The sequence below is a fragment of the Crotalus tigris genome, unplaced genomic scaffold (assembly GCF_016545835.1).
Source record: "Crotalus tigris isolate CLP2741 ecotype Arizona unplaced genomic scaffold, ASM1654583v1 scf7180000017691.523996, whole genome shotgun sequence".
In the NCBI taxonomy this organism is placed as follows: Eukaryota; Metazoa; Chordata; class Lepidosauria; order Squamata; family Viperidae; genus Crotalus; species Crotalus tigris.
In genome coordinates, this window is record NW_024096570.1 from 395,798 (window position 1) to 409,116 (window position 13,319).

Below are 13,319 nucleotides of genomic sequence, written 5' to 3' on the forward strand. Positions count from 1 at the left end.
TCATAGGAAGGAAAGGAAATTGTAATTCTCTGTGGACTGAGAATCAGCTTCTGATTTTGTAGCTGACAAAATAAAAGGGTATTTATTTATTTATTTATTTGTTTGTTTATCAAATTTATATAGCCTCCCACCTCACAAATCGTGATTCTGGGCAGCATACAGCAATCAAATAACAACAAAAATAAAATAATTAAAAAAATACTTAAAAGTGTTCCAGACCGCCACGATTCCGAGATATCAAAATTATTTAGTAACTGAGAGTATTTTTGTTTTCTTGCATTGAGATTCCCTAATCTAGAGCACTGATTATAGTAATAAAGAGAGATGGATGTAAGATTCGGGATTCGGTTGTGTTGAGGCATCATGCTGTTTTCCTGACAGTTGCCATTTCACTGAAATTGCTCATCTCTTATTAAACACCAGTTTCAGATCTACCAAGGGGAAGAAAATATATTCAACAAATATAAATGCTATTTTATTTATACAAAGACAGCGCAATCAGCTTCAAAGCAGCGGGGCAGATCAGTCAGGGAGGCAAGGGATGAAGGATAGCAAATGTTGACACGTGCATAAGGATGCAGTCATACAAAAACTGCACTGGAGTCACATTTTTCACGCAAACATGTAGTACAGGAACTCCTTATCAAGTGCAAGAAGCCAGGGGCCAGGATAGAGTTCAAAAGTACAGGATGTCCTTGACTTACAACCATTCTTCCATGATAGTTACAACAGTACTCAAAAAGATTTATGACCGTTTTTACGCAACTGTTGCAGCATCCCCATGGTCACGTGATCAAAATTCAGATGCTTGGAAACTGGCTTATAACAGTTGCCGTGTTCCGGGTTCAAGTGATCACTGTTTGCGAACTTCTGACAAACAAAGTCAATAGGGAAGCCAGATTCACTTAACAATCGTGTTACTAACATAACAACTACAGTGGTTGTGGGAAGAAAGGTCATTAAATGGGGGCAAAACTCATTTAACAAATGTCTTACTTCACAATAGAATTTTTGGCTCAATTGTGGTCATAAGTAGAGGTCTACCTGTTGTATGTTGTTTTATATACAAGTAGCCCTTGCTTACCAAACATTCATTCAACAACTATTCAGTTACAATAGTACTGAATAATAAAACTTATGACTGGTCCTCAAAGTTGTGTCTGTGGCAACATCCCATGTATTATTATTATATACATATGTGCTATGTAGTTGCATCTCTCATTACTTCTAAAATAACATGTCCATTTAACATAGATTTTACCTGGGCTTATTCCTTTTGTTTCTCAGCAAGTAGATTTTCTCCAATAGCACAGAATCAGTATTTCTGTCTTTTAAAAGACCCATATTTTAAACTCTATTCTGTTATTCAGATGGCAAAGATGCAATTTAGTTCTACGTTTCTGAATGGCAGCTGACATATCGAACTAGGCAATTAAATGCCAAAGAAGATGCTTCTAAAGAAAATACGCAACCATAGACAACTCCAAGGTTGCACACCATGGCAACAAGGAACACTGTTTTTCCATGAAAAGGAAGTTTAATACAAGCAGGTGTAAGAAGCAACAAGATGAATGCATAATTATGGAGAGAGCTGTTGATTTACAAGTAATTTTTTTGAATGCCAGCATTCGAAGGGATTTTAGTGATTTCTTAGATCAGACGAACCGATTGCACAATTTAAAACAAAGTTATTTCTAGATCAATGTTTTAACTTGCAAATCTTTTGGCCTTCTGGAAGGGCCTTAAAACCTGGTCTGCCAGTTGGCTTGGGGGCCCAGGGCAGGAGTCTTTTGCTGGAGGTGGTTGATGGGGTAAGACCTCGCACCTGTACCACCTGCCCCCTTGGCTTTTAGTTTCTATTTAAGTCTCTTTAATAATAACTGTTTGCATATTTATCTTTTTATCATTTTGCAAGCCACCTAAAATTGTTTTAACAACTGAAAGGAGTAGAAGTGGAGAGCCTGTCCAGTCTCTTCTTAAAAACTTCCAGTGTTGGAGCATTCACCGCTTCTGGAGGCAGGTTGTTCCACTGGTTAATTGTTCTAACTGTCAGGAAGTTTCTCCTTAGTTCTAGGTTGCTTCTCTCCTTGATTAGTTTCCATCCGTTGCTTCTTGTCCTGCCTTCAGGTGCTTTGGAGAATAGCTTGACTCCCTCTTCCTTGTGGCAGCCCCTGAGATATTGGAACACTGCTATCATGTCCCCCCTCGTCCTTCTCTTCATTAAACTAGACATACCCAATTCCAGCAACTGTTCTTTATAGGTTATAGTCTCCAAACCTCTAATCACCTTTTTTGCTCTTCTCTGTACTCTTTCTAGAGTCTCAACATCTTTTTTACATCGTGGTGACCAAAACTAGATGCAGTATTCCAAGTGTGGCCTTACCAAGGCATTATAAAGTGGTATCAATACTTCATGTGATCTTGATTCTATCTCTCTGTTAATGCAGCCTAACACTATGTTGGCTTTTTTGGCAGCTGCAGCACACTGCTGGCTCATACCTAAGTGATTGTCCACTAGGACTCTGAGATCCCTCTCACAGTTGCTACTATTAAGCAAGGTACCTGCTTGGGACAGAGAGGTTTGGGGGCAGGGTTGGTTTCTGCTTTTAAAATCCTTTTGAGGAAATATATTTTTCTGCCCTTTTAATATTTCCTTCTCAGGGGAGCTGACTTCTCTCAGAAGGAAGGAAGGAAGGAAGGAAGGAAGGAAGGAAGGAAGGAAGGAAGGAAGGAAGGAAGGAAGGAAGGAAGGAAGGAAGGAAGGAAGGAAGGAAGGAAAAGTCTTCATCATAGTTCAGTCCAAGCCGGGAATAAACAACATGGCGACTGCTTTAGAAAGAAGGTTGCAGTTTATTGAAGAGGAGAGCCAGACATGAAGATGGCTCTGGAAGAAAAGAGAGAGAGCACATGTAGGGAGTGGGTTTTTATACCCTCTGGGGCTCTTGAGGTTGTTTCCAGTTCCTGTTTGAGGCTTTGTATTTCATGTATTCTGACTTGAGTCTGAGTGTGCCCTTTGGCATCTGTGTATTAATCCTATTATGTCCTGTCTTAGAGTTTAGGTGGGGTATGTAGGTTTTAGGTGTTTTTGTTTTCCTAAGCTTCTAGCTTCAACCTTCCTGAATCGTTTACATCTGCATTTCTACAGAGTTGGTTTCTGCTTGGGGGAGGGAGACTTGGGACTATTAAGAAAACTGGGCATGCTTTTCTGCCTCTTCAAGATCCTCTGAGAAAATATATTTTTCTGCCATTTTAATATTTCCTTCTCTGGGGGGCTGACTTCCCACAGAAGGAAGGAAGGGAGAGAAAAGGCAGAATGAGGAAATAGGACCACTTCTCATCTCATCCTCCATTACATGATCACAGCTTTGATGATCACAGCAACAATGCTCTTGACATTTTGGAGAATTTGTGGAAGAACTGAGACCCTCTACTGTTAAAGTGAAACATGCAAGTTCTAATTAAATGTCAGTCAGTAAAGAAATAAATGTTTCTTTTAACTAATACTGGACAAAGGCATTTGAAATTAAGCATACAGAGAAGACAGTTAGCATGAGTTTGTAGCGATTAAAATATTTTGCTAAGGAAGATTTCAGGGAACCTAGTTTAAATCTCTGCCCGCAAATCTTAGAATCCTGTCCTTCCAAACTCACATTTTGTTCAAATATAAACGGCTTACTTACCATTCTGGATGAGCCAAACCAATCAGATGGTGCCACCTGCTGGCAAAGCTCAGTTAGTTGTGCAGATATCTAAACGCCAGGCTGTAAAAACCTACAGTACATATTTTGTGCCAAATGTGAACAAAATTTGGCATGCCACACGAGGGCAGCAGAATCCATAACAATGAGATTGCAGCATTAAAAGAAATAAAGATGGAGTACTAAAAAAAAATTACTTTATTCAGTTTAGGTGCTGCTTGATTCCAAAGTGATTTGGGGAGGCGTAGAAGAAGAGCAATCAAAATGCAGTTCAGTCCAGTTATAAAAAAAGAGAAAAGGGATAAAATACCAGGACTAGAATAGATGGTGAATTTGGCTAACATCACCCACACTTCCTAACTTGTTCAGTAAGGGACCAATCACCCCCACTGGGGTCTGAAAAAGCATCCAGGTGTTTAAGGCTTTTCAGAATGCCAAAAGGATCTCAGGGGGAACCTTATTTAGGAGGGCAAGCTCCATGACACGAAATACATACTTCTGCTTTCTAATAGATGAGACTTGTTAATTGAAGAGAACTTTAGTGCGGGAAGAATCCAGAGAAAGAAATATTTGGGGGAATATTAAAAAGGCAGAATATATTTCCCCAAAGGAATAATGGAGAAGATATAAAAAAAGATAGAAACCAACCCCCAGAAACCAGCCCTAGCCCCTCTCCCTAAGCAGAAACTAGGCAGAGGCTAGCTTTTAGAAATGCAGATGTAATAATCCATTCAGGAAGGTTGGAGCCAGGAAGCTATTAGGAAGACAAAGACACCTAAAATCTACATACCCCCACCCAAATTCTAAGGACAGGAAACATAATAGGATTAACCCACCAAAACCAAAAGGACACACTCAGATTCAGGTCAAAGTACATGACAGGAAATACAAAGCCTCAAACTGGAAGAACTCCAAATACAAAGCCCAAAGGAGGTATAAAAGCCCACCATTCCCTGCTACGTGTAGTCAGTTTTCCCAGAGCCATTTTTCTGTTTGGCTCTCCTTTTCAATAAACTGCAACTTTCTAAACCAGTCTCCATTTTGTTTATTCCCAGCTTGGACTGGACCCTGATGAAGATTTTTCTCTCAACAATAGTATACCAATCCTGTCAACTGTGTAGGCACCAAGGAAGATAAGCAGCCCGTCAAACAAACCCTATGGCTTTATAGGGCTTTACAGGTTCATACCCAGCACCTTCAATTGCACCCACAAGAAACCAGTGCAATTTGAGAAATAGAAGAAGCTTCTTGGATGAGAAGAGAAACATGTTCAAAGAAAAAAACCCAAGGAAGTTTAGTTGCCTTTTGGAAAAAGCACCTTTCGGACGATCATGACCTGGATGATTGAGAATCTCCACAGATATTGTGAAGTACCTCATGAGCACACTGAGGCACGGCCTTCACTTTCTGCATCCCTGCATTTTGGATCAGTTGAAGCTTCTATGTGGTCTTCTTCAAGGGCAGCCCCATGTGCAGCACAGTGCAGTGCTGCAAAATAGGGCATGAATCTGAGGGGCCTTCTGATCCAGGAAAGGATACAATTGGTGTACCAGATTGTGATATGTAAGGCCCCCCTTGGCTAAGCTGGCATATGCTCTTTTAGCTATGAGGTGTGAGTCCAAGAAGACTCCACCTTGTGCATCACTCTTGAATGTGAAGGAAGCCAGCAACCTCTCCCCCCCCCCCCCGAGAAATAAATATTTTGAGGAATATTAAAAAAGGCAGAATATTATATTTCCCCAAAGGAATAATAGAAAAAATCTTAAGACAAAACCAGCCATCAGAAACCAATCCCCCCTCCCTGTCACAAGCAGAAACCAGCTTTTAGAAATGCAAACTTAGTAATTCATTCAGGAAGACTGGGGCCAGGAAGCCTGGAGCTGATAGGATTAGAAAGACAAGCCCCCCCCCAAATCTACGTTCCCCCACCCAAAGTGTAAAGACATGACCTTAAGGAGGATTAACCCACCATCATTAGAATACCAAAAAGGGCACACTGAACTCAGGTCAAAATTCATGCCACAGGAATAGCAATAACTCCAAACACAAAAGCCCAAGAAGGTATAAAAACCCACCATTTCCAGATCCATGTGGTCAGCTGCTCCAGAACCATATTTCTGTCTGGCTCTGCAACTCAATAAAAACTAGAACCTTCTTTCTAAAGCAGTCTCTATTTTGCTTATTCCCGACTTGGACTGGACCCTGAAGATTTTTCTTTCAACAAATGGAAAAGTGCCATCCATAACCATGATTCAATGGAATATCCCTAGATTTCTTTGTGTGTCCCTTTGCCTCAATGTTGACTACTAATAGTTTCTGCAGCTTCTTGGCAAGATTTTGGGTGTGGCTTGCATTGTATTCTTTCCACGGTTGAGAGAGAATAAATGGTCCAAAGTCACCCAGCTGGCTTTGGATCTAAGGTAAAACTAATGATATTTTATTTTATTTTAATGTTCATTTGTTTAATGTTCGGCTGATCTCAGAAGCTAAGCAGAGTCACAGCTCTGTACTACCATAGTGCTTCAACATTTCAGAGTTGTAAAATAGTGTTAGTAAATGAAAAATAGCCCAGATTTCAGCAGTAGTGAATTCCTTCCTTATTACTGTCAAAATAAACAACTCAAACCCCACACAGGAACTGAACACAGAAACCTGGTCAACTTGTAGAAGTGTTTACCTTTCCTACATTTTTCTACCAACTTACTTGTTCTGACTGGTTCATTTGTTAGCCTGCACAAAGGCTACAAAGAATATATGCATACTGTTATTAGGCTGTGATTGTGACTTCCATTGTCAAGGCAGCAATTAGTGACAAGAATACTTGCCTTATTACTTGCAGGGGAACAATATTACTTAGGTTCACCTTATCAAAACAGCAAGACACTGTCCTTTCTGTTGTCATCCAGAACTTACAGTAATAGAAAAAATGAACTAAAAGAGTGGAAGAGAAGGACCTATGTCTCTATTTACAGGTGGTCTTCAACTTTCAATCAATCAATCAATCAATCAATCAATCAGAATAGAGGTGGAAGGCACTTTGGGGGTCTTCTAGTCCAATCCACTGCTCAAGCAGGAGACCCTATACCACGGGTGCCAGAGGCGGCACTCAGAGCCCTCTCTGTGGGCACAAATGCTGTCGCCCCAGCCCTGCCACCCCATGGCCCCCTCCTCACCAGCAGCCCCCCCCCAGAGGAGAGTCGCCTTGGGCACAGCCTGCGCAGAGCAGCGCAGCCAAGGACATGCAGCCAGGCAGCAGGGACAAGACTCCGCCCTCGTGCCCCATTGTGTACAGATGATGCTGCGGGGCGCGAACAGAGGGCATGACACTGCTGGGCCACCTGGGTGATCTGCTGTGGTGGTCCGTGGAGGTGGTGGGTGGCCTTGTGGGCAGGAGAGGTGTGGGCGGGGCAGGGGCGAGGCAGTTTTTGGGCACTCAGTCTCTAAAAGGTTCGCCATCACTGCCCTATACCATTTCAGATGGGTGGCTGACCAGTCTCTTCTTAAAATCCCCCAGTGATGGAGCACTCACAACTTCTGGAGGCAAGCCATTCCACTGGTTAATTGTCCTCACTGTTAGGAAGTTTCTCTTTAATGCCAAATTGATTTTCTCCTTGATTAGTTTCCATCCGTTGTTTCTTGTCTTGCCTTCTGGTGCTTTGGAAAATAATACAATCATTCACTTGGGGACCATTCAAAGCTACAATGGCACTGAAAAAATTGATGGACCCCACCCTTACTACCATTGCAGCATCCCCATGGACACGTGATCAAAACTTGGGCACTTAGCAAGCAGTATGTATTTACAATGGTTGCAGCATCTCTGGATCATGTGATTGCCATTTGCAATCTTCCGAGCTGGCTTCCAATATACAAAGTCAATGGGGGAAGCCAGGTTCATTTAACAACTGTGTGATCCACTTAACAACTCTGTGATTGGCTTAACAATCATGGCAAAAATTGGGCATGACCCACTTAACAACTGACTGATAGTGTTCCAGTATCTCAGGGGCTGCCACAAAGAAGAGGGAGTCAAGCTATTTTCCAAGGCGCCTGAAGGCAGGACAAGAAGCAATGGATGGAAACTAATCAAGGAGAGAAGCAACCTAGAACTAAGGAGAAACTTCCTGACAGTTAGAACAATTAACCAGTGGAACATCCTGCCTCCAGAAGTGGTGAATGCTCCAACACTGGAAGTTTTTAAGAAGAGACTGGACGGCCATTTGTCTGAAATGGTATAGGGCAGGGGTAGGCAACCTTGGCTCTTTTATGACTTGTGGACTTCAACTCCCAGAATTCCTGAGCCAGCCATGCTGAGGGAAAAGGGAGAGGTTTCCAAACTGAGCCATGCTGGCTCAGGAATTCTGGGAGTTGAAGTCCACGAGTCATAAAAGAGCCAAGGTTGCCTACCCAGGGTATAGGATTTCCTGCCTGAGCAGGGGGTTGGACCAGATGACCTCTAAGGTCCCTTCCAACTTTATTATTATTATTATTAAATTCTGATCCCGATTGGATATATCTGCACCACTACCTTTAAAATAAGGCTCCAACACTGCGGATGCTCCAACAGTAGAGATTTTGAACAAAAGGGACAATGATTTGTCTGAAATGTTGTAGGGTTTCCTGCTTGAACAGAGGGTTTGACTAGAAGACCTCTGAGGTCCCTTCCAACTCTGTTATTCTGTTACTCTCTAAGACAGTGGTTCTCAACCTTTTTAATGCCGCGACCCCCAACCGGTCGTAAGTCGAGGACTACTCAACCGGTCGTAAGTCGAGGACTACTCAACTGGTGCAGCACCGTTTGCAGAATGGGACTTTTGGCGGGCTCAGCAGGGCAGAGACAGCCTGGACAATTCCTATTGGCTTTTGAAAGCCAATAGAATTAGACTCTATTCAAGAGAGTCTATTCTATTGGCTTTCAAAAGCCAATAGAATAAAAGGGAGTAGCACAGCTAAGGAAAAGGGAGGGAAAATGGCGGACTGCATTGTTTAGCAACCCCCGTGAAATGGTCGTTCGACCCCAAATGGGGTCCCGACCCACAGGTTGAGAACCGCTGATCTAAGATATATGTAACTTGTGTTTGCTATATACACCATCTTTGTCCACCCAATTGTTTCTTTAATGGTGTAGAACAGAGTTCTCTGGTATCTGCTTTCTGTTTCTGTTCTGCTGCTATAGATAAGTACAAATCAGGGGTAGGCAACCTTGGCTCTTTTATGACTCATGGACTTCAACTCCCAGAATTCCTGAGCCAGCATGGCACAGCTTGGAAACCTCTCCCTTTCCCCTCAGCATGGCTGGCTCAGGAATTCTGGGAGTTGAAGTCCACAAGTCATAAAAGAGCCAAGGTTGCCTACCCTGGTACAAATAGTTCTCAACTTACAACAGTTCATTTAGTGACTGTTCAAATTTACAACGGCACTGAAAAAAGTGACTTAGGACCATTTTTCACACTTACAATGGTTGCAGCGTCCCCAGGGTCATGTGATCAAAATTCAAATGCTTGGCAACTGACTCATAATTACGACAGCTACAGTGTCCAGAGGTCATGTGATCACCTTTTGCGAACTTCTGACCAGCAAAGTCAATGGGGGAAGCCAGATCCACTTAACAACCATGTCACTAACTTAACAACTGGAGTAATTCACTTAACAACTGCTGCAAGAAAGGTTGTAAAATGGGGCAAAGCTCCCTTAACAAATCAAATAGATAAGATGTGTATCCTGAACATTAGATCTTGTGATGTATTGTGATAAAGGGAACTGGGGTTATTTAAAACTTGGAAATTATAAATATTAAATGTTAAATTTAAATATTAACGGGAAACTAAAAATTGGGAAAAACTAATTAGGACATTGATTGTCTATAAAGATTGAATGTTAAAGTAACTAGGATATGTATAAACTAAAAATTATTGATAAATGTAAGTTTGTTATTTTTAGTTAATCGACATAATAAGAATGGAATTAATTTAAATATCAGACAGTAAATACTAAGGGGAAAAGAGAGAAAATATTTAACGTAATAGTTTGAGATCTGTACCAAAGATACTTGTATGTTATTGAATTATCGATTAACTCAGCTGCCACGTTGCTTTTTAAATATTTAAATGCAAAACTAGAAAATCAATAAAAATTTTTTTTTAAAAAATAAGAAAGGTTGTAAAATGGGGCAAAGCTCCCTTAACAAATGTCTCACTTTAGCAACAGAAATTTTGGGCTCCGTTGTAGTTGTAAGTTCGAGGTTTACCTGTATTGGCATCTCCCCATTATGTGCGAAAAGAATGTCAAAGCAGCTTGAGTCTTTCCTGGAGCTGATACGGGATTCTTACCATCAATTTTCAAAAACGGTTAATGAAACTTAAAAGCAAGCCGTTGTATTATTACCTGCCACAGATGTTGATGCGAATAGAAGGGCAAAGGCTGATATTTGAGAAAACCAATTTGTTTGCTTTGAGAACACAAGGAACTCTGTGTGTGTATATAGACTATGGCAGGATTTAATGGACAGGAAGTGCAAATAATGACATTGCCTCTGGCTTTGAAGATTAGCTCCTGCCTTAGAAACGTCACTTATTTAACGTTACACTCACTTTTCTTTCTTTAATTCCCTGCCTTTTCTCACCTTGTCTTCATCCACTTTTGTTCATTTATTTTTAGATCCACCCGAATGAGAGTGAAAAGGGATACTGAAAACTCTTAATGTCTGAAGTTTTGCAGTCTATTTCTTTGGTTGTTTTTTTTAACTTCTTTTCCTAATTCTAACCTAGATATCTCTATGTCACTATAGGTTCCTCTTGTTTTAGAAAGAGAGGGGAGCAGGGACATCTGTGGGAAGGTCAAAAATAGTCAGGATGGCAGCTGCAACCACAATGTTGAAGCCTCACCTCTTTTTATGTCCATTCAATGTACTTTTAAAAAGGGGTGGAGCTTCGGTACAGGTAGTCCTTGACTTACGACCACAATTGAGCCCAAAATTCTGTTGCTAAGTGAGATGTTTGCTAAGTGACTTTTGCCCCAATTTACGACCTTTCTTGTCACCATTGATAAATGATTCCCTGCAGTGGTTAAGTTAGGGAACGGTTGTTAAGTGAACCTTGCTTCCCCGTTGACTTTGCTTGTCAAATGGTTGTAAAAGGTGATGACACGACCCTGGGACTCTGCAACCATCATAAAGATGAGTCAGTTGTCAAGCATCTGAATTCTGAACACATGACCAAATGCCGCAATGATTGTAAGTGTGAAAAACGGCCATAAATCACTTTTTTTCAGTGATTTCAGTGATTTTCAGTGATTCATTTTAGTTGCACATGACCCTGAACCTCTTGAAGATAAGAGGCTTTCTCCACCCATCTTTTACTCTCAAACACTCTATGTGGGAAGGCAGTCATGGAAACAGCCCACGGCTATCCAGGATGAAGTTCTTGGTTGACAATATTTAAGTATTATGCTGAACCACCTTCTAACTAAGCCAACTATGTTTCAGTCTAGCAGTCTGCAAACACTCAGTCCATATAATTAAGTTATTTGTTGTTGTTAGTTGAGAAGTCATGTCCAACCCATCGCGACCCCATGGACAACGTTCCTCCAGGTCTTCCTATCCTCTACCATCTTCCGGAGTCCATTTAAGCTCACGCCTACTGCTTCAGTGACTCCATCCAGCCACCTCATTCTCTATCGTCCCCTTCTTCTATTGCCCTCAATCTTTCCCAGCATTAGGCTCTTCTCCAGTGAGTCCTTCCTTCTCATTAGGTGGCCAAAAATTAAGTTATAGTTCAATATATAATGGGAATCTAGGAAATAAGGTAGTGCTTGACTTACAACTATTCTTTTAGGGGGTTTTCGAAGTTACAATGGCACTGAAAAAAGTGTTTTCACACTTAGAACCATTGCAGCATCCCCATGTCATGTGATCAAAATTCAGACCCTTGGCAACTGACACATATTTTTGACCTTTATACTGTCCCAGGGTCATGTGGTCACCTTTTGTGAACTTCTGACAAGCAAAGTCAATTGGGAAGCCAGATCCACTCAACAACTGTGTTACTAACTTAACAACTGCAGTGATTCACTTAACCAACCATGGTAATAAAATTGCAAAATGGGGCAAAACTCACTTAACGGCTGTCTCGCTTAGCAATGGAAATTTTTGGCTCAATTGTGGTCTTAATTAGAGGATTACCTATAGAGTTGGATAAACCGCAGTTCACCTCTGCCCACAATTCGGTGCCTTCTATAAATACAAGTTTTGAAATTTAGCCTCAGCTAGAATAGCTGTAGACTTAACCGTTCTACTGGCTTTTCTTATTCTTGTTTGACTGGTAACACAGCATTGTGTACACATTTAACTGTAATCCTTTCATTAACTTTGTAAGGAACATAGAACATAGAAGAATAGGGCTGGAAGGGGCCTTGGAGGTCATAGAATAACAGAGTTGGAAGGGACCTTGGAGGTCATCTAGTCCAACCCACTGCTGAAGCAGGAGACCCTATATTATTTCAGACAAATAGTTGTCCAATCTTTTCTTGAAAACCTCCAATGATGAAGCACCCACAACATCTGGAGGCAAGCAGTTTCACTGGCTAATTGTTCTCACTGTCAGGAAATTCCTCCTTATTTTGAGTATGGATCTCAGAATATAGTATAACAGGGTTGGAAGGGACCTTGGAGGTCTTCTAGTCCATCCCCCCTCTTCTAGTCCAACCTCCTGCCCTTAGCAGGCGATCCTAAACCATCCTGTAATCTTGGCCCCAGATTACAGGAGTGAGGAATAAGTGTGAGAAATATGGCTTTCTAAAATCCATGGCCAGGATCCTTCTTAGATGTGCTCCATTCCCATAATTCCTACTTAACACGGGCATTATGGAAGTTGGAATCTGGAGGTCATTAGCTAGAGAAATCTGGTGTATTCATATTTGAGGAGATAATTGGTGTTTTGCTAATCTACAATTTGGTTTTTTCCTTTGGTAGGCTAAGGAATTTCAGAGTTAAATGCTAAATAAAGTAATACTCCAGTGATAAGATCCTTCCCTGACACTCTAGTCTTCTGCATATAAGAATGTTAATAGTAGTAGTAGTAGTAGTAGTAGTAGTAGTAGTAGTAGTAGTAGTAGTAAGAAGGGACCTTGGAGGTCATCTAGTCCAACCCCCTGCTCAGGCAGGAAACCCTACACCATTGCGGACAAATGGCTTCTTAAAAACTTCCAGTGTTGGAGCATACACCGCTTCTGGAGGCAGGTTGTTCCACTGTTTAATTGTTCTAACTGTCAGGAAGTTTCTCCTGAGTTTTAGGTTGCTTCTCTCCTTGATTAATTTCCATCCGTTGCTTCTTGTCCTGCCTTCAGGCGCTTTGGAGAATAGCTTCACTCCCTCTTCTTTGTGGCAGCAACTGAGATATTAGAACACTATCATGTCCCCCCTCGTTCTCCTCTTCCAGCAACCGTTCCTTATATGTTTTAGCCTTAATATGGGTTTTACCTTGGCACAATCAATATTTTAATTATCTTGTCTGTTGTTTGGATGGACAGTGTATAAAGAATTTGTAGGCCAGTATTTAAGCCATTCAACATAGCTTATAAATTGACAAGAATTGAGCTAGACTATGAGTTTTTTTCTTCTTCTTG